Raw genomic sequence first — 23,003 nt, 5'->3', positions numbered from 1 at the left:
TTGCATAATGAGCCTTATTGGTTTACATCTTACACATTTTTGTCATATAATGTCTTCATTGTTATCAGTTCTAAATATTTTGTAATTTTTATTGTGATTTCCTGTTAAGCCAGGATTTACTTAAATGGGTTATTTTTAAATTTTTAATATATTGACTTTTTCTTCCTTTTTGTAAACTATTATTTGGGTTATTTACTTCTATTTTAATTTTATTGTGATTAGAGGATGTAGCCAAAATGCTGTTACTTACTTGCAAATTTTTAAAACTCCTTTTATGGCCTAATATATGGTTAACATGTATAAGTATTGTTTATAAACTGCACTGGAAAATAATATGTTTGTGTGCTAGTTTTGGGGGAGGATCTGATGTTGGACAAATATTACTTTTGTTCAAATGTATGTTTTTCCTATTGTTTGTTTAATCTATCAGTTTCTGAGAGACATATGTTTATATATTTCAATATGATTATGGAACAGTAAATTTATGGTCATTAACCTCTCAGTTTATGATTTTTATACTTTCTGAAGTGTTAAGTGATTAGGAGTTCAGGATTTTCTTTTCTTGGATTGTTTCTGTATTATGTATTATCTATCTTTAGTAACACTAACACTTGCTTTTACAGTACAGTATTTATCATCTAATACTGATATTGCAAAATTTGGATCAGTTAGCATTTGTGTGATGTATCTTTACCATTATTGTATTTTGAACTTTTCTCTTGGATTTCTTATAAATATTTCTGCAGGAAATAGCCTATTCCTTGATTTAATAGTCTCCCTGCCCATTGGTTTACTGTTTCTCTCATATAATTGGTAATGTTTATTTCACAATATGATGATCCCTGATTTTTATTAGGTAATTTTAATTCATTTACATTAATTACAACCACAGACATGTTTGGACTTACACTATCATACCAGACATTTTTCTTTGTTTCTTTAATTCTCCAGCTTCTATTGAATTGATTTTTTATGTTTTTTTTTTCTCAGCTAATGTGGGGTGGGTGTGTGTGTGTGTGTGTGTGTGTGTGTGTGTGTATTTTTAGTTGTTAACCTTAACATTTAAAAAATTAAATTGAATACACTTCAGGGGTAGGAGTACTGGGGTGTGGCAATGTGGGAGGAAAATAACTCATCAGCTTTTTGTTTTTACATCTTTGCATCGGTTTACTTGTTACAAGTATGTATTACTTCAGTAACCTGAAAATCCTCAAAGACTTAGAGAAAAAGCAATAGCAATGAAGAAAAATGCAATACTAATATTCCTCATTAAAAGGTATTCCTTTGAAAATGAGAACATTACAAGGTTAATAAAGAAACTGTTGTACATAAAAAAATTTATATGTAACTATACTTTTTTTTTCCAATGAGAATAAAGTAAAATATTAGTTCTATCCTAGAACATGGAAATAAAGGTGAGATTATGTACAGTAACCCTACTCTTATGTTTTTAAAGCTATAAAATTTTTGATTTACACTTCTCTTAGGCAGAAATCTTTGATTATTAATTTAAAAAAGTTAATATTAAACTTTTAAATATTAAAATGTTAAATATATTTAAACATATATGTTAACTTTAAATATCTTTTAACAGTAAATATATATGACTCTACCCACATATTACCTCAGTTTCTGGGATGACATTTATTTTTGTAACAGATTTATTGATATATAATTTACAGGTCATATATTCACTCACTTAAAGTGTATAATTCAATGGTTTTTATATATTCCACAGAGTTATGCAACCAACGTTGCAACCAATTTTAGAATATTTTCATTAATTATACCCCAAATCCCATACCATTTAGTAGCCACTCATTTCTCTCTAACACTTCTGACCTTGGGCCACCAGTAATCTACGTTGTGTATTTACAGATTTGCCTGTTCTGGATGTTTCATATAAATGGAATCACATAACCTGTGGTCTTTAGTGACTGATTTCTTTCACTTAGGATCATGTTTTTTTAAATCTCATGTTTAATTATTATGGATACATAATAGTTGTATATCTTTATAGTGTACATGTGATGTTTTGATACAGGCATACAATGTAAATGAATCAAATCAGTATAAGTGGGGTAACCATCACCTCAGGAAATTTAAAATTTCTATGTGTTAGGAGCATTCCAATTCTTCTCTTTTAGTTATTTTAAATCATACCCTAACTTATTGTTGATTATAGTCACTTTGTTGTGCAATCAAGTATTGTTCACTCTATCTAACTAACTACAGTTTTGCACCCACTAACCATCCCCACTTTATCCCCCACTACCCATGACACTTCCCAGCCTCTAGTAACTGTCATTCTACTCTCTGTCTCCATGAGATTAATTGTTTTTAATATTTAGCTCCCACATATGAGTGAGAACATACAAGATTTGTCTTTCTGTGCTTGGCTTATTTCATTTTCACTCATGTCAATATTTATTTCTTTTCATTCCCAAATAATTTTCCATCATATGGACATCCCACATTTTATTAATGCATTAGTCAGCTGATGGACATTTAGGTTATTGCACTTTTTGTCTACTATAAGCAATAATGTTATTAACATTTACCTAGAAGTTTTTGTGTGAACATACACTTTCATTTCTCTTTCGTATATACATTGGAGTGCAGTTGTTAGGTTATATATGATTACTATACATTTAACATTTTCAGGAACTGATAAACTGTTTTCAAAAGCACCTGCAATATGTTACATTCATACTAGCCATATATAGGGGGTCCAATTTCTCCACATTCTTGCTAACATTTGCTATCTATCTTTATGCTCTTCAGGTGAAATGATCTTACCATGGTTTTGATTTGCATTTTCCTGATGGTTAACAGTGTTGAGCATTTTTTTAATGTGTCTATTGGCCATTAATGTATCTTCTTTGGATAAATGTATATTTGGATCCTTTCCCATTTTTAAATATGTTCATATTTTTATTATTGAAGTTGTAATATTTCTGTATATTCTAGATACTCAAGTCTCTTAGCATATATATAATTTAAAATTTTTTTCCAAAATTCTGTTTCTTGTCTTTTCACTTCTTGATACATAATTTGAAACAAATATTTGTAACTTTGATGGAGTCCAGTTTATATTTTTTCATTGTTGCATAGGCTTTTTGTGTCATATAATGCCTTTGCCTAACTCAAGGTTATGATGATTTTCTACTATATTTTCTTCTAAGAATTTCAGAGTTTTAGTTTTATAATTAGATCAACGTTCAATTTTTGAGTTAACTTTTGTGTTTGATGTGAGGTTGGAGTCCAACTTCATTGTTTTGAATGTTGCTATCAAGTTTCCCAGCACCATTTGTTGAAAAGACTATATTTTTCCTCATTGAATTATCTTGAAACCCTTCTTAAGAATCAATTTAATGTAAAAGTAATGTTTATCTCTGGGCCTTTAATTCTATTTCATTAATCTACATGTCTATACTTATGTTGGTGCCACACTGTCTTAGTTACTGTAAGTTTATAGTAAGTTTTGACATCAGAAATTATAAGTCTTACAAATTTGTTCTTCCTTTTCAACATTATTTTGGCTATTTTTAATCTCTTGAATTTCTATATGAATTTAGGATCAGCTTGTAGATTTCTGCAAAAAACCCTGCTGGGATTTTGGTACATTTTGCCTTGGATCTCTATGTTAATTTGGGGTGTGTTGCCATCAGAACAATATTAAATCTTCTGACACATGACCATGGGATATCTTTCCATTTATTTAGGTCATATTTAAATTATTTCAATAATATTTTATAATTTTGAATAAACAAGTGCAACACTTTAATTCTTTTAATACACCACCCATTTCTGTATGGTGCTTACTATATATATTTTATTGGAATCTACTTTAGATTTATACTAACTTAATTCAAGTGAAATATAAAAACATTATCCCTATATAGTTCTATTCCCTTTTCCATTTTTATGTTTTTGTTGTTGTACATATTGCATCTATATGTGCTACGAACTCAATTGCATATTGTTATAACTATTATTTTATATAATTTGTCTTTGAATAAAGAGAGAAGAAAGGAGAGCAAGTATTCATTTATTGTGTAACTTTTTTTTTACAATTTCAAGGTGTCTTCATTTGCTCCTGCAAAATCAAATTACCTTCTGGTGTCATTTTCTTACTCTAATACAGCTCTTCTCCCACCTGCCTTTATTTTGCTGTTATTGTCCAATATGTTGCATTTCTATATGTTTTTAGGCCAGGCATATATATACACACACATGCATGTACACACACACATACATGTGGTTTTATTCTATTGTTTTCTAAATAGATTAAGAGAAGAAAAGACAGGAAATATGCATTTGTACTGTCTTTAAAACTTACATTATTTTCCCAAATCCTTGACCTCAGCAGATGTCTTCTTGTGACTCATAGGTCATAATTTATCACATGGAAATCTCTGTCTATAAGGGAGTCTAGAAAAGCTGAGGGCAGGTTTAACAATATTGGCTTAGACAATCACCTGGCCCTGGGCAGTCTGGTGCCAGCCACACTCTCATTCTCCCAACAGCCAGCAGTTCTGTTAGCTAGGAAGAAAAAGGGATTGCATATTAGGTAGGTGGAAAGCAATGTCGAATGCACTGCTGCTTAGCCTCTTCCCCGGCCCCAGCATGTAAACAGCACATAAACTTCTGCCTATAATATAAACTTAGTTTCACCTAGAGAAAATGCGTTTTCTAATTATCTACTCTCCTATTCAGTAAGTGAAGCTTATTTCTCCCTAAAAAAAAATCTTGCTTGGTTCATAACCATAGTCAATCACTTCATCTACGTGAATTCAAAACATTCCACTGGTTTTCTTCTTCAAAATAGAAGTACTGTTGTTTTTTTTTTTTTTTAATTTCAGCTTATTATGGGAGTACAAAAGTTCAGGTTATATACATTGCCCATATACCGCCCATCCCCCCGAGTCAGAGCTTCAAGCGTGTCCATTCCCCAGATGGTGAGCAACGCACTCATAATGTAGGTATACACCCATCCCCTCCCCCTACCCCCCACCTCAGTCTGATACCCAATTGGTGTCATTCCCAAATGTGCACTTAGGTGATGATCAGGGAAACCAATTTGCTGGTGAGTACATGTGGTGCTTGTTTTTCCATTCTTGGGATACTTCACTTAATAGAATGGGTTCCAACTCTCTCCAGGAGAACAAAAGAGATTCTATATCACCGTTATTTCTTATAGCTGAGTAATACTCCATGGTATACATATACCACATTTTACTAATCCATTCATGAATTGATGGGCATTTGGGTTGTTTCCACATCTTTGCAATTGTGAATTGTGCTGCTATAAATATTTGGGTACAGGTGTCTTTGTCATAGAATGACTTTTGTTCCTTTGGGTAGATGCCCAATAATGGGATTGCTGGATCAAATGGTAGGTCTACTTGAATCTGTTTAAGGTATCTCCATAATGCTTTCCACAGGGGTTGCAGTAGTTTGCAGTCCCACCAGTAGTGTATGAGTGTTCCTGTCTCTCTGCATCCACGCCAACATGTATTGTTTTGGGACTTTTTGATAAAGGCCATTCTCACTGGAGTTAAGTTTGACTGCTACTGAAGTTATTGAGTAAAAGGAGCAGGAAGTAGAAGACTTATGATCTGAGTCTAACTTTGTGAAGAGAAGAGGAAAGAGATCGTTGGTCCTGGTTGTGATGTTTTACATTACATTTAAAGGCAAGCAGAAGGACTGGGGCTGTATTAAACAGAATTTTTTGTTTTTAGTTAGTAAAAGCAAGTGTGACATTTCCACAAAAAATGGAACAGTGAGGATAGAAGGAATGAGTTTTCATTAGGCTATTAGAGGTCTTATACCTAAAGTGTTGACAGAGGACACTGTGTCCCTACACACTGCCATACTGACACCACTATTTTAATACCATTAATGTTTAAACCCTGGCAAACATTCCCCAGTGGGAATTTTGATTCCACATTCATGAATACAAGCAGGTTTTATAGTTAATCAATTTTGGTAATGACTCTAATTTTTAATTTCTTATATCCATGTCCTATATAGTATGATTTGCTGCTCTTATCCTTAAGAAATAAAATCTCTTTCCTCACCACTTAAATCTGGGCTTGCCTGGTGACTTGCATTGAACAAAAGAATGGTACAGAAATGGTAGTGTGCCAATTTCAAGCCTTGGGTTCACTTTCTTGGGATTCATGGATAAAATCTGTGAGCAATTCCAGGCTAGCCTGCTGGAGAGACTGGTGACCCATCATCCCATTCACCCTGACCAAAAGCCAGCCAATTTACCAGACATGTGAATGGGGACATGCTAGACCAGCCACCCACCTGATAACCACAAGTAAACGAGTGAGCCCTGCTGAAATCAACTAAGTATGGCCCACACCAAAAGAACCACCTGGCTGACCTAAAGATTCATGAGTTAAATATGTTCCTATTGTTTTAAATCACTAAGTGATTTAATGAGTGGTAAATGATGCTGTATTTATACTATCCTGTTATGAAAAAGGATAGCTGAACCACTTGCTCTGGGTAGAAGTTAATATAAGTCACATTTTCAATGAAAAATATAGATTCGTGTTATAAAATTCAAGGTAAATATGCAAACCTGAATTATCATTTCCATCTGCTCAAGAGAAACTTCAATCCACATTTCAAAGTCATCCTGGTCAAATTGTCAATACCAATAATGACTCAAAATTATATGCAAGTACTGATATATTGTTATTTAATTGTATTAATTCATATTAGAAACCACTAAATACCTACAACTGTTATAATCCTTGAGCTAATTATTTTCATTTTAAAATAAAAATTTGTCTGGTTTTAAAAATAGTTGCATGTATATTAAAGAAGAAAAATGCAAAAAAAAAGTGGAAAGAAGAAATATATTAAAAAAATTCCATCAACCTATAATTCCATCAACCCAGAAAGAGTCATTTGCCATTTAAGCTGACTTAGAGTTGCCCTAAATGGTTTTCCAAATTCAGACGGTGTCCAACTGGCCTCCTACAGATAGAAATATACTCTATATGCAAATGAGAAAACCTCTGAATATGGTCTAAAAATGCAATATAGATATGTGTTATACACACACACACATATTCACACAGTTACCTTATCACAGAGGTTTCTTGTAGAGTGTTTTTTTTTTTTTCCCCGTTTTTGGAGGGGAAGTGTTTGTACAAATAAATTGGAATAAAAAGCAGTGCTAAAAATAAGAGTTGTCTCATTCTTTGACTACTGTCTGTGTTTGAGTGCCAAATACAATTGTCTAAGTTCTTAGAGTAGTCAGAATGTTGGGCATTTTTGTCACAAGCTGACCCACAAGTTCTACAATAAAATAACATGAACAACAATATAATTTTTTGAGTGCATAGTATATACTAGGCCCCATGATGAGGTGTCTACATTTGCTATTTCCTGTTTTCCTCTAAATCACACTCTGAGGTAGGTAATGTTATTACCTTCATATTATGGATAAAGGAAATGGAATTTAAGGAGGCTGAGACACCTATCAAAGGCCTATTGTTAGTAAATATTGGAGCAGGGATTTGACCCAGTGCAACTTATCACCAGTCTCACTCTGGTAGCCACTCTCTTACGGTGTTTCCAAGGTCCCAAGATTCTGCAGGGATGTCATTGTTGAACTTTGTGTGATTCTATATAATAAAAACTATGAGATTGATTTAGAATATTTCTTATCAATCTTCATAAGAAAGGTCTTCTGTTTGTGTGCCTAGTACATCAATTACATGTTTGATCATAAATATAGATCTAAAAATTTATATTCCTGTAAAATATCATGTTTTGATGCTTCCATTTAATATTGATAGTAGGTAAATCTTATTTCTATAGTTCAAGACCCAGCATGTGGTGGTATAAATAATATTAGTTATGGAGTCACATGGACCTGAGTTTAATTTTCATTTCCTACCAGTGCAATGAGATAGAGGCATGTGTGTTTGTTAACTCTCAAACAGATCAGGCCAAACACAGATGAACCTCTTAGAAGCCTGGAGCTTTTCTAGCACAGTACTGTCTAAACCAAAAGTTACAAACCATTTGGCTCAAACCTGAAGAATTGCTTGGTTTTACCATTGAACATTGACCCATCTGAAGTTAAACAATAACAAATAAAAAAGAAAAGGAAAGGAAGAAGAAAGAATGGAAAGAAGGAAGGATGACAAAAGCATGAAAGAAAGAAAGAGGGATGAAGGGAGAGAACAAAAGAAATTGAATTTCTTAAATATACATGAAAACTCTAAAGATTTCATATAACTATCTCTGTATCCAGATTCTCTTGAAAAGCAGAATATTAAGCAACATAAGTCCACATTCTGCTTTGCAAAAACAGGCTAGAGCAGAAGGCAGTTCTCTAGACTAGGCATATGATCCCTATTGTATCACACTCCCTGCCCTTTTCCTTTGTCTCTATGCCTGAAGGCTATGTGTCAAATACCATGTATGGCCATGTGTGTGCTGGTGTCTATGTGTGTGAGTGTGTCTAACACCTATTCTGGTGTTCTAGGCCTCAGGGTTTGAGGCCTGAATCCTAGTCTAAATCCAAAATGAGTAAGCAAAGAGTTACTTAACTGTCTCATACTTAGTACTGTACTTTCTCTTTTCCTTGGAGTTATTAATTCCCATTATTATTCAGAGAGGTGATTGTTAACTCTCACAGAGGTTTCTCCCTGCCTCCCTCCCCCCACCCATTACCTGCTAGAATAAGAATAACAAATTTTTCTTTAAGGACTAGGCCGTGATTTCACAAGAGAAGTACTGTCCATTCTAACAAAAATCATGATTTAAAATATAATTTTTTTTAAATTTCAGCTTATTATGGGGGTACAAAAGTTCAGGTTATGTATACTGCCCATGCCCTCCCATCCCCCCGAGTCAGAGCTTCAAGCATGTCCATTCCCCAGACAGTGCTCATTGCACTCACCAAGTAGGTATACACCCATCCCCTCCCCCCACCCCTGACATCTGTCCAACACCCAATTGGTGTTATTCCCAAATGTGCACTTAGGTGATGATCAGGGAAACCAATTCGCTGGTGAGTACATGTGGTGCTTTAAAATATAATTTTGGAGCAGGGCACAGTGATGTGTTCCTTTAGTTCCAGCTACTCTGGAGGCTGAGGCAGGAGGATCACTTGAACTCAGGAGTTCAAGACCAGCCTGGGAAACATAGTGAGATCTGTACTCAAAAAAAAAAATTTTTTTATATGCTTTTGTCTAATTGATCTGATCTGTATTACAAACTCATGCCATTGGGCATAGGGAGTATTATAATAATTATAACTATTATAATATATGTTAATTTGATCTAGTGACTTTGGTCTGATGCAGTAGATCAAATTTGCTAATGTTCATGTTTTCATAATTAAAATCTGCCCACCTCTCTCCTACAATATGTGGCATTTGGGCCTGTAGGTGAGGGGTATGGAAAGAAAGAATTTGCAGTTTTTATTCTAGTTCTTCTGATCTCATGAGCAATGTTTCTGGTCTTGGTCCTCTAGGTATTAGTCCCCGTAAGTGCCTTCACAGCTTGTTTCCAGACAGTGGTGTGCTAGAGCCAGCTTGTACTGGTTCATGAGAATTAATTGTGTACATCTCATTTTGGCTTGTCACTTTGGTAGCTTTAAAGGGCCATAGTGGGTATATTTATACCCTGGAAATTGGCAAATGCTACAAATCAGAGCTGTTTCTCTTGCAGAGTTGATTGTTAAGTATTTACCAATATACCACTGTCTCCAGAAGACAAAAGTGGAATTTCCACTGGGTGTAGTCCCCTTCCACTTTGACTGTGGGCTTGATTGTATAACTTGCTTTGGCCAGTTTGACGTTAGCAAATATCATACTAGCAGATTCTTTTAAACCCTGCACAATGGGGCTAATCCTCTGTGGAACTTGTAACCGTCATGCAGTGAGGGAGCCCAAGTCACATAAAGAAGCCACACGGAAAAGAACTGAGCTAGCCCCCATCTGTTTAAGCCACCTCAGCAGAGGTACCAGACATTTCAAAATAGGGATGAGATGCTGCCCCCTTTTTACCCTTCTGGAATTATTAACACACAGAATTGTGAGCAAATAAGCTGCTAAGTTTTGTTGTGGTTTCTTACACTGCAAAAAATACTTGAAAGAAAAAAAAATAATTCCGGTTTCTCAGCTTACTCAAAGTCTCATGGCTCTCCCTAGTTGACTCAATCTCAGCTCATATTTTCTTCATATTATATATGTGTCTGAGAATCTTCCATAACTTCCATTTGGTAGATGTGATAGGCAGATCATAACATTTCTCTTTATCTGAATTGCTGGCACTCAATTCTTTGGACAGTTCATGTTCAAAGAACCAGAATGCCTCAGAGAAACTAACCTCTGGTATGACCATTCTCATCTCCAGATATCTTCCGTTGCCTACTGAAAGGTTGATGTGGGGACAGATTAAAAGGAAATCTCTTTCCAGCATCTCCAGAGTGATTTGGGTATAAAATTTCATGCACAAGACATCAAATTTAAGTCACCATTTAATTTCTGGGCTAAGTTTGAAAAACATCATTTAATGACAAAATGTATGACAAAAGAATAAGAAATCTATTCTCTTCCAAATGAAAACGATTTTATCGAAGTACATTCACACATTTTTAGAACCTAATTGAGGCTGATAATTTAAATTAGTATGCTAGTTATATTGAGAGATGTACTCTATAGTACATTGCATTTGACGTGTAGTTGATCTGCTGACTTAATGAATAATTTAGCAACCAAACAGTTGGACCCATTATCTAACTCTGATGCTAAGAATCAGATTTTTAATTAGATTTTAATTCATTCCATGGATAAAATCAGTTCAGACATGAGTTTGACAGAGCTATTTCAAATTTAACATGAATTAGAAATATTGGACATGATTTCCAGAATGTGAATAGTGAAATATAATCACAATTTTCCCATTCTTTGGTGTCATGATTTTAAAGCATACTAAAAAACAGAACTTTGGAAAGAAATATAAAGGATGTCAGATTTTCAAGAAGCTTGAAGAATCTTGGAAACTTTAGAAACACTATTTTTCTTTGTTGTTATTATTTTAGGTTTTGGGTGGTGATTTAATAATACCTCACTGTGGTTTTAATTTGCTTTTTCCTGATTACTAAAAAAGTTGAGCATATTTTCGCATGCTTATTGGACATTTGGATATCCTCCTTTGTAAAGTGTGTATTCAAACCTTTTTTTTCTTTAACTGTCTATATGAATTGATTTATAAAATTCTTTATATATTTTAGATATGATTTCTTTGTCAGATGAGTGTACTGAAAATATTTTCTCTGGTTCAGAAGCGTACCTTTTCCCTCTCTTATGGTACATGTGGATGAAAATTGAACTATACTGATCTTAATAAAACCCGGTGTATCAATTTTTTATGGTTTGCCAATCTTTCTTCTGTTTGAAAAATCTTTGCATATTTCAAAGTCATAAGGCATTCTCCTATGCTTTATCCTAAACTTTTTTATTGTTTTTACCTTTCCCATTTAGATGTACAGTCCATCTATAATAACCTATTTTATGGTGTGAGGTAGGAATCAAGATTTATTTATTTTATTTTTGACAAAGATATCTACTTCATTTAGTATCATTTATTGCAAAGGCCTTACTTATCCCACTACTCTGCAGTGTTCCTTTGTCATAAATCACTCAGCCATATACGTGTGGCTCTCTGGATTCTATTCCATTTCAGAGTCCATTTGTATCTCCTTACACCAATATCACTTTGACTTAATGGCTATAACGGGTCTTGATATCTGGTAGTGTATTTCATCATTTGTGACATTGATATGTATGTTTTCCCAGGTTTTTGTGTTAATTTTAATTGGCACATAATAATTATACGTATTTATGAGGTACAATGTAATGTTTTGAAACATGCATATAGTATGTAATAATCAAATCAGCTTGGGAGGGTGGGAAGGAAGGGGGATGGAGAGAGGTTGGACAATGGGTACAAAGTTAGCAGGAATAAGTTCTGGTGTTCTATTGCACAGTGTGGTGATTATAGTTAACAATAATCTACTGTATATTTTAGACTAGCTAAAAGAGAGGCTTTTGAATGCTAACAGTGCTGAACGTGTTTTCAGATATAATCAACTGAACTCTTTCTTTAATGAATTGATTATTCATTTCATTTTCTAGTTATCTATTATGGTATTTATGTTTCTCACTGGTTTGTAAAAGCTTTTGATTTAATATGCATGTTATTCTTTTTGTTACCATATATGTTACAAATATTATGTATAATTTGTGGTATGTCTATTACTATACTTTTGCTTGTTGTATCTTAAAATACAGCAGGCTCTGATTTTTATTTATTTTATTTATTTATTTTTTTATTGCAGGGACTGAAAGAGAGGCTCTGATTTTTATATTGTAAAGTCAGTATTTTTTTCCTGCTGTGTCACATTTGGAAATATATTTTGTATGTGGAAAAGCCTCTTCTACTATGAAATGATGCAACCATCTCATCGAGGCTTTTATGGCTGTTTTGTTTACTAAAATCATTTAATCTATCTGAAAATTATTTTGTAAATTGTATAAGATAGAAAGCTAAATTCATTATTATCTTCCACATAGGGAAACATTTAATCCCATAATAATTATTCTGTAATAGTTTCTTTCTTTACCATTTGATCAAAGTTACATGCCATATCAAAAATATATATATGAGAGACTATTTCTGGGCTTGAAATTTGGTCTATATATTTGACTCTATATTTCTTTTTAAAAAATTTTTTTTTATTTCAGCATATTGTGTGGTTACAAATGTTTGTTACATATATTGCCTTTGCCCCACCTGAGTCAGAGCTTCAAGCATGTCCAATATTTCTATATTAATCATATACTGCATTAATTATCAGAGCTTTAGTTTATGGTTAAATATTTACTATTGCAACACTACCGTGGTTATGGGCTGAATTGTGCTCTCCCCTCAACTTTTATGCTGAAATCCTAATCCCCAACACCTCAGAATGTAACTGAATTTGGAAATAGGGTCTTTACAGAGTTAATTAAGTTATGATGAAGCCATTATTAGAGAGGGTCCTAATCCAATATGACCAGTGTCCTTATAAGAAGAGGAAATTAGGACAGGGCACACAGAGGAAAGACCATGTGAAGACAGAGAGAAGACAGACTTCTACAGGCTAAGGACGGTGGCTTCCGAAGAAACCAGCCCTGCCAACACCTTGATCTATCTCTAGAACTGTGAGATAAAAATTTCTTTTGTTCAAACCACCAGTCTGTGGTACTTCGTTGCAGCAGCTCTAACAAAATAATACAGTATAGTCGTCATTATTTTCTTGTTCAATAAGTTCCTGAAAATGTTTTCTTCATTATGTACTTTAGAATCACTCTGTCTCATGTTTTTTTCTTTATATAATTATCTTTAACCTCTTACTATGTTGGCCTCATATTTTGGTCAATGTGTCATTGGATTATTTTATCATTTCGTTTTATTAATTCACTTTTATTCAGAATGTCAAGTCTTAATTTTTCAATGACATTTTAATACACCTATTTAACAAAAGAAGAAAAGGGTATAATTATAGAATGAGGGTGAACAAAAAGAAGTAGTTTGAGGAGAGTAGACAAAAAATGTATGTATCCAAGGTCATGAATACTGTAATGACAGAGAACAGAAGCAGCCTCTCAGGTGATCTCGAACAGGAACCAAACAACTACAGCAGTCCTTCTCAAAGTTTAATGTATATATGTGTCATTTGGAGATTCTGTTACGTGTAGGTTCTGATCAGTAGCTCTGGAGTGGGGCCTGTGATTCTGCATCTCTAATATGTTTCCAGGTGATACTGCAGGCTACTTGTCTATAAATTGTATTTTGAGTTGCAAAAGGCTAGAATAGCTGTGCCTTCATGTTCTCCCACACTTCTGGGCATGCTCTCGTGTAGACCTGTATCTGACACCTGTGTCACATTCACAAATTCACCTCTATATCTTACTGGTAGACTCTCCTTGTGGGCTTGCAGCTACTCTGCATTTTGCTGTAATCTTATTTGCTTGAACCATAATTGAAGGTTTTTTCTTTTTTTTTATCTTTTCTGACACAGGTTAAACTATTTTGTCAACCTGAGTGGGTTTGATAACATATTCTGGCCCTTTCTCTAGCAATATCCCATGTTGCCAGTCCTTTTCAATGGAACCAGAAATCACTTTGTGTTTACTTCCAATAAAATTGGGCTGTACTTAATGGAAAGCCTGATATCCAATTCTGCATTTTAAAAAAGGTTACTTTTTTTTTAGGTGGAAGTATGTATACTATGTTGAATTTAGAGAAAAATGTCAAAGTTCTTGGAAAATGTAAAATGTTAGATACTTCAGTAGAAATAAAGAATATTACTCTTTCCTAACAGTGAAATTCCTGACTTCCATGTTGTGTTAAGGTTATCATTGTATAATGTTTTCTTAACATTTTAGTTATCTGTCAAAACTTGCTTAAAAAATTCATTGAGTTAATATGCTGTTAAGTAAAGAAATGTAGGTTTCATTGCACATAAGTAAGAATATATTTTGAAATAAATAATTATTGATATGCACTATCAACTCTTTTGATATTTTTTATCTGAATCTTTATGAAGAATAAAAATAAAAATAATTGTTTGATAGTTTAACTCACTATTTATTTTTATTTTCTGCATAAACTAGAATTAATTTTGTCACCAAATTGCTTTATCAGAGAGAATGTTTATTTGATCATTAGAAAATTCAGACCATTTGCCAAAGATAAAACCAGATGTTCAATCTGATAACTCTTTTCTTCTTTTATCTTTTAAATTAGTATGAGTACATAATAGTGGCATATATTTATTTAATACACAGTACATGTGATGTTTTCATATATGCATAGTGTGAAATAATCAAATTGAGGTAATGAGTATCTATCACCCAGAGCATTTATCATTTCTTTGTGATAGGAACATTCCAATTTCACTCTTTCACTGTTTTCATTCCTTTAAAGTATACCATAAATTATTGTTTATGATAGTCACTTTTTTTATGCTACCAAATATTATTCATTCTATCTAATTATCTAACTATACTTTTGCATGCATTAACCATCTTCACTGTATTCCCTCCTCCATGCTACCCTTTCCCAGCTTCTGGTAATGCTACTCTCTGTCACTATGGGGTCAGTTATTTTAATATTTATCTCTCATATATGAATTGAGAAAATGGGATATTTTTATTTCTGTGCTTGACTTCTTTCACTTAACATAATGTTCTCCAGTTCCATCCATCTTGTTGCAAATGACAGGGTTTCATTCTTTTTATGGCTGAATAATATTCCATTGTGTATATGTATCACAATTTATTTATCCATTCATCCACCGATGAACACTTAGGTTGATTCTAAATCTTGGCTACTGGGAATAGTGCTGCAATAAACATGGGAGTGAAGATAATCTTTTCAATATACTGATTTCTTTTCTTTTGGATATATACCTAGCAGAGGTATTGCTGGGTCATATGGTAGCTCTATTTTCAGTTTTATGAAGAACCTTCATAGTGTTCTCCATAGTGGCTGCACTAATTTACATTCCCACGAACAGTATACGAGGGGTCCCCTTTCTCCACATCCTTGCCAGCATTCGATATTGCCTGTCTTCAATAAAAGCCATCTTAACTGGAGTGAGATGATATCTCATTGTAGTTTTGATATGCATTTCTCTGATAACTAATCATACTGAGCATTTTTGCATATACTTGTTGACTATTTGAATGTCTTCTTTTGAGAAATGTCTATTTAGATCCTTTGCCCATTTTTAATTGAGTTATTTGATTTTTTTCCTATTGAGTTGTTTGAACTCCCTATATATTCTAGCTATTAATACCTTGTCAGATGAGTAGTTTGAAAATATTTTCCCCCATTCTGTGGATTGTCCTCTTCTCTTTGTTGATTGTATCCTTTGCTGTGCAGAAGCTTTTTAGCTTGATGTAATCCCATTTGTTCCATTTTGGTTTGGTTGCCTATGCTTTGGGTATTACTCAGGAAATCCTTGCCCAGAACAATGTCATGAAGCATTTCTCCAATGTCTTCTTTAGTAGTTTCAAAGTTTTAGATCTTAGGTTTTATCTCTTAATTAATCCATTTTGATTTGATTTTTGTATATGGCAAAAAATAAGGGTCTAGTTTCATTATTCTGCATAGGGATATCCAGTTTACCCAGCACCAATTATTGGAGAGACTGTCCTTTCCCCAGTGTATGTTCTTGGCACCTTTGTCAAAAATAAGTTCACTGTAGAAGTATGAATTTATTTCTGGGTTCTCCATTCTGTTCCATTGGTCCATGTATCCATTTTTATGCCAGTACTATGTTGTTCTGGTTACTACAGCTCTGTAGTATAATTTGAAGTCAGATAATGTGATTCCTCCATTTTGTTCTTTTTGCTCCACTTTGGCTATTTTGCATCTTTTGTGGTTCCATATAAATTTTAAAATTATTTTTTCTATTTCTGTGAAGAGGGTCCTTGATATTTTGATAGGGATTGCATTAAATCTATGGATTTTAGTGTGGACATTTAAAAAATATTGATTCTTCCAAGCCATGAGCATGGACTCTCTTTCTATTTTTATGTCCTCTTCAATTTCTTTCATCAATGTTTGATAACTTTCATTGTAGAGATCTTTCACTTCTTGGTTAAGTTTATTGATAGGTATTTTATTTTATTTTTTGTTGCTATAAGTGGGATTACTTTCTTGGTTTCTTGTTCAGATGGTTTACTGTTGGCATATAGAAATACTATTGATTTTTTATGTTGATTTTGTATCCTGCAACTTTACTGAATTTGTGTATCAGTTCTAAGAGGTAAGAGGTTTGTTTTTTTTTGTGGAGTCTTTAGATTTCACTAGATATGAGATAATATTGTCTGTAAAAAAAATAATTTGACTTTTTTCTTTCCAATTTGGATGCCTTTTATTTCTTTCTCTTGTCTTGCTGCTCTAACTAGAACTTCCAGTACTATATTGAATAACAGTGGTGAAAGTGGGAATTCTTGTTTTGCTCCAGATCTTAGAGGAATGGCTTTCAGATTTTCCCCATTCAGTATGATACTAGTTGTGGGTCTATCATATATGGCTTTTATCATGTTGATATATGTTCCTTCTATAGCCATGTTTTTGAGAGTTCTTTTTTTTATTCATGAAAGGATGTTGAATTTTATCAAATACTTTTTCAGCATGAATTGAAATGATCATATGGTTTTTCATTCTGTTGATATGATGTATCATATTGATTGATTTGTTTAAGTTGAACCATACTTCCATCACTGGGATGAATCCCACTTGATCATGATGAATAACATTTTGGAGGGGGAGTTATTTTTATTTATTTATTCATATATATATTTTTATTTCAGAATAAAATTTCAGAATTTTTATTTCAGAATATTATGGGGGTATAAATATTTAGGTTACATATATTGCTTTTGCCCCACCTGAGTCAGAGCTACAAGTGTGTCCATCCCCCAGACAGTGCGCACTGCACCCATTAGGTATGAATATAACCATCCCCTGTTCCCCACTCTCAGTTGCCCTGATAAATTCTACTAGTATATGTGCACATAAGTGTTGATCAATTAATACCAATTTGATGGTGAGTATATGTGGTACTTATTTTTCCATTCTTGTGATACTTCACTTACTAGAATGGGCTATAGATCCATCCACTATAATACAAGAGGTGCTAGATCACCATTGTATTTTGTGGCTGAGAAGTACTCCATGGTATACATATACCACATTTTATTAATCCACTCATGTATTGATGGGCACTTGGGTTGTTTCTACATCTTTGCAATTGTGAACTGTGCTGCTATAAACATTTGAGTGCAGATGTCTTTTATAGAATGCCTTTTTTTCCTTTGGGTACATGCCCAGTAATGGGATTGCTGGATCAAATGGTAGTTCTACTCTTAGCTCTTTCAGGTATCTCCATATTGCTTCCCACAGAGGTTGTACTAGTTTGCAGTCCCACTAGCTTTTTAATGTGTTTCTGAATTCCATCTGCTAGTATTTTGTTGAGGATTTTTTCATTTATGTTTATCAGAGATATTGGCCTATAGTTTTCTTTTTTTGTTTTATCTTGTCTGCTTTTATTTTGTCTATGAGCTGATACAGGCCTCATAGAACAAGTTCGGGAGTGTTCCCTCCTCCTCAATTTTTTAAAATAGTTTAGGATTGGTATTTGTTCTTTGAATGTTTGGTAGAATTCAGCAGTGAAGTTATCGGGTCCTGGGCTTTTCTTTGATGGGAGTTTTTTTTATGACTGCTTCTATCTCATTACTCATTTTTATTGGATTATTCAGGTGTTGGATTTCCTCCTGGTTCAATCTTGGTAGGTTGTATGTGTGTAGGAATTTATCTATTTCTTATAGGTTTTCCAATTTATTGATATATAATTGCTCATAGTAGTCCCTAATGATTCTTCTTCTTCTTCTTCTTTTTTTTTTTTGGTGACAGTCTCACTCTGTTGCCCAGGCTAGAGTGCCATGGCATCAGTCTAGCTCACACCAACCTCAAACTCCTGGGCTCCAGTGATCCTACTGCCTCAGCCTCTTGAGTAGCTGAAACTACAGGCATGCATCACCATGCCTAGCTAATTTTTTCTATATATATTTTCAGTTGTCCAGCTAATTTCTTTCTATTTTTTTAGTAGAGACAGGGTCTCACTCTTGCTCAGGCTGGTCTTGAACTCCTGAGCTCAAATGATCCACCCACCTCGGCTTCCCAGACTGGTAGGATTATGAGTGTGAGCCACCATGCCTGGCCCCTAATGATTCTTGAATTTCTGCAATATCAGTTGTAATATCTCCTTTTTCATCTCTGATTTTATTTATTTTCATATCCTTTTCTTTTTTCTTAGTTATTCTGGCTAAAGGTATGCCAATGTTACCATTTAAAAAAACAACTTTTTATTAATCTTTTGTATTTTTGTTTCAATGTCATTTATTTGTGCTCTGATATTCATTATTTGTTTTCTTCTGCTAACTTTGGATTTGGTTTGTTCTTATTTTTCTTGTTCTTTAAAATACATCATTAGGTTGCTTAATTTAAGCTTTTCTACTTTTTTTATATAGGCACTTATTGCTATAAACTTTCCTCTTATTACTATTTTTCTGCATCCAATAGGTTTTGTTGTATTGCATTTTCATTCTCATTTGTTTTGAGAATTATTATTATTATTATTTTTTTGAGACAGAGTCTCATTCTGTTTCCTAGGTTAGAGTGCCATGGTGTCAACCTAGCTCACAGCAACCTCCAACTCCTGGGCTCAAGCAATCCTCCTGCCTCAGCCTCCCAAGTAGCTGGGACTACAGGCATGTACCACCATGCCCGGCTAATTTTTTCTGTATATACTTTTAGTTGTCCATTTAATTTCTTTTTATTTTTAGTGGAGACGAGGTCTCGCTCTTGCTCAGGCTGGTCTTGAACTCCTGAGCTCAAATGATCCACCTGCCTCTGCCTCCCAGAGCGCTAGGATTACAGGTGTGAGCCACTGAGCCCGGCCTTGAGAAGTTTTTAAATTTCCTTCTTAATCTCTTCATTGATCCATTGGTCATTTAGAAGCATTTTTTTTTTTTTTGAGACAGAGTCTCACTCTGGACTAGAGTGCCGGGGCATTAGCCTAGCTCACAGCAACCTCAAACTCCTGGGCTCAAGTGATCCTTCTGCCTCAGCCTCCCAAGTAGCTGGGACTACAGGCATGTGCCGCCATGCCCAGCTAATTTTTCTGTATATATTTTAGCTGTCCATATAATTTCTTTCTATTTTTTAGTAGAGACGGGGTCTCGCTCTTGCTCAAGCTGGTCTCGAACTCCTGAGTTCAAACGATCTGACCGCCTTGGCCTCCCAGAGTGCTAGGATTACAGGCATGAGCCACCGCGCACAGCCTAGAAGCATATTTTTTAATTTCGATGTGTTGGTATAGTTTCCAGTGCTCCTATTGTTATTGATTTCTAGTTTTATTACATTGTGATTAGAGAAAATATTTGATATGACTTCAATTTTTGAAAAAAAATTGAGACCTGTTTTGTAGTCTAACATATGGTTTATCTTTGAGAATGATCCACAAGCTGAAGAAAACATGTATTCTGCAGCTATTGGATGAAATGTTTTATAAATATCTATTAGGTCCACTTGGTCTATGGTGCAGATTAAGTGCAATGATTCATTGTTGATTTTCTGTCTGGATTATCTGTCCAATGTTGAAAGTAGGATGTTGAGCTCTCCAACTACTGTTGTATTGGAGTCTATTTCTCTCTTTAAGTCTGATAATATTTACTTTTTACGTCTGGGTACTCCAGTGTTGGGTGCATATGTATTTAGAATTATTATATACTCTAGCTGAATTGACCCTTTTATAATCTGATAATTTTATTTCAACATGGGCAGGGATGGATTGTGACTAGGAGACCAAGTGAGAAAGTGGCTGAATAGAATAAACCAGGTAATTTTTTTTTCTAATTCAGATCACTATCTCTAACCAGAATTAGAGCCACAGGACTGGAAGAGAGAAGTGCTACCACCTTAATAGTATTCAAATTGAAAGATGTATAGCGATCACTGTTATGACCAGTTAAGAAGTAATTAATGAAAGGACACAGTAGGACAAATTGTCCCCGAATCATTTCATGAACATATGTGAATAGCATGATATTGAATATGTGAGTGAGTTTAAATAGATGGGCATTTCTTTCTGACTATAAAGTCCTGCCTGAACTATTTTCAGAAGTCCAGTTGCACACACCCTTTAGGTGGTGCTGAAACTGCTGATCATGGACTCCTCTCACATGCAAGTCTGCAATGATTATCCAGCCATTTTTCTCAGCAGAAGTAGTTCTGCTTGAGAGCCAATTCCTTTTATGGGTAAGACCATCTATATAAGTTGAGAGCACCAGTATAACATGAAAACACAGGACTCTTTTTTATATAATCATTAAGAATTGCAAGACAGTGATAGTAGAGTATTAAACCATACATAGGGCCCTTCTGAGTACAGGGCAGAAGTTAGTCATGAAGCCAGCCAGCCCCTTTTGTGCATAGTGCTTTTGTTCAAAATTATATAAAACAGATTTAAATTTTCTAATAGTCAGCAAAGAAGCCTCAAGATAGCTGACTTAATTTGTGTTATGGACGGAATTTTTGTGCCCTCCCTTTCAATCTATATGTTGAAATCCTAACCCTCAATGTGATTGTATTTGGAGATGAAGCTTTTGGTAGGTGATTAGGTCTAGATGAGGTCATGAGGGTGAGACTGCCAGGATGGGATTAATGTTGTTATAAGAAGAGATCAGAAAGTGCTCTTGCTTCTGGTTTTGCTTTCTCTCTCTCTCTCTCTCTCTCTCTCTTTCTCTCTCTCTCTCTCTCTCCCTCCCTCCCTCCCTCTCTCTCTCTCTGTCATGTGAGAATACAGCAAGACTGCAGAAATCTGCAAGGCAGGAAGAAGACCCTTACCAAGAACAGAATCTAGTGCAACGTTGATCTGGAATCCTAGCCTCCAGAACTGTGAGAAATAAATGTTTATTTGAAGCCATGCAGTATACAGCAGTTTGTTATAGCAGCCCTAGCTGACTAATGCAAAAATTGGTACCAGGGTTGGGTTGTAACAAATACCTAAAAATATGGAAGCTGCTTGGGAACTGAGTAATGGGTAGAGCCTGGAATAGTTTTGAGGTGCATTGTGGAAATATAGACAATAAGGGGAATTCTGATGAGGGCTCAGAAAGAAAAGAGAATAGCTATAGAGAAAGCTTATATCCTCTTAGTACATAAATAATCATAAACAGAATATTGATAGGCATATGGCCAATAAAGTTCATTATAGTGAGGTCTCATACAGAAATGAGGAACATATTGTTGAACAAAAGAGGAAAGGCAATCATTGTTATAAAATAGCAAAGAATTTGGCCAAATTATTTTCATGTTCTATTGTTTTGTGGAAGGTAGAACTTGCGAGCAATGAAACTGGATATTGAGCTGAGATTTCTAACCCAAGCACTGAAGGAGTTACTTGGTTCCTTATGACTGCTTGTAATAAAATGTGAGAAGAAAGACATAAATTGAAGAAGGAATTGTCAAAAGGATTTAGTAAATTGTCAACTTGCATGTATTACAAAATATGAGAGAGCACATTTGGAAGAGAACACTAAGAGTGTAGCTAACTAACTATTTGATAAGGAAATTAATGTGGGTGTGAACCATGAACTCACTCAACCATCTCAGAAACTAGGAAGAGAGCCCTCACCAGAACCTGGCCATGCTGGCACAAACTTCCAGCCTCCAGAACCTTACTTTTCTGTTATTTAAAGCACCCAGTTTATAGTATTTAAAATTTTGTTATGAAAGCCTGAGCTGTCTATGACAGTTTGTTTTGCTTTTCCGTTGCTGGCTAATTTCTGATTTCTCTAATGGAAATGGAGAAAATGCCACATATGGCTTTTCCCAGAACCAGGCATAAATCTTTTGCATTTTTGTGGGTACTCTGGGGACCCTGAGAGAGTTGGGCCTTGAGAATCTCATAAATTTACACTGATGAGGGAGGACTTTCAGTAATTCTTCTCTCCCTACTTTCAAAAAGAATCCTGCTCCTCTAACATGGAGATTAAAATTGCTTTCTTTAGCCTTTTGTTGAAATACACATATTGAACTCAGCGTGATATTTGCTTCTAACTGACAGCATTCAATGTTGTGTGCGAGCATCCTTCCCATTATCACTGTATATTAATTTTGATTAGACAAAAGGGGGCTCTGTGAGTTTTAACTTCCTGTCAGTACAGTCAAATGTGAGCTGTGGTAAATGGAAAGCAAATGCTATTTTTAAAACTCGGGTGAGGAATGTACTACTTAATAACTTATTTTAAAAGTGAGTTATGATTTAGTTAAATGATTACAAATGTCTTTAGTAGATGCAGGGTCTGGACTGGGCACCTAGTTAATAGTCTGCT

This window comes from Lemur catta, chromosome 1 (assembly GCF_020740605.2).
Source record: "Lemur catta isolate mLemCat1 chromosome 1, mLemCat1.pri, whole genome shotgun sequence".
In the NCBI taxonomy this organism is placed as follows: domain Eukaryota; kingdom Metazoa; phylum Chordata; class Mammalia; order Primates; family Lemuridae; genus Lemur; species Lemur catta.
Note: the sequence above shows the minus strand (reverse complement) of the source record.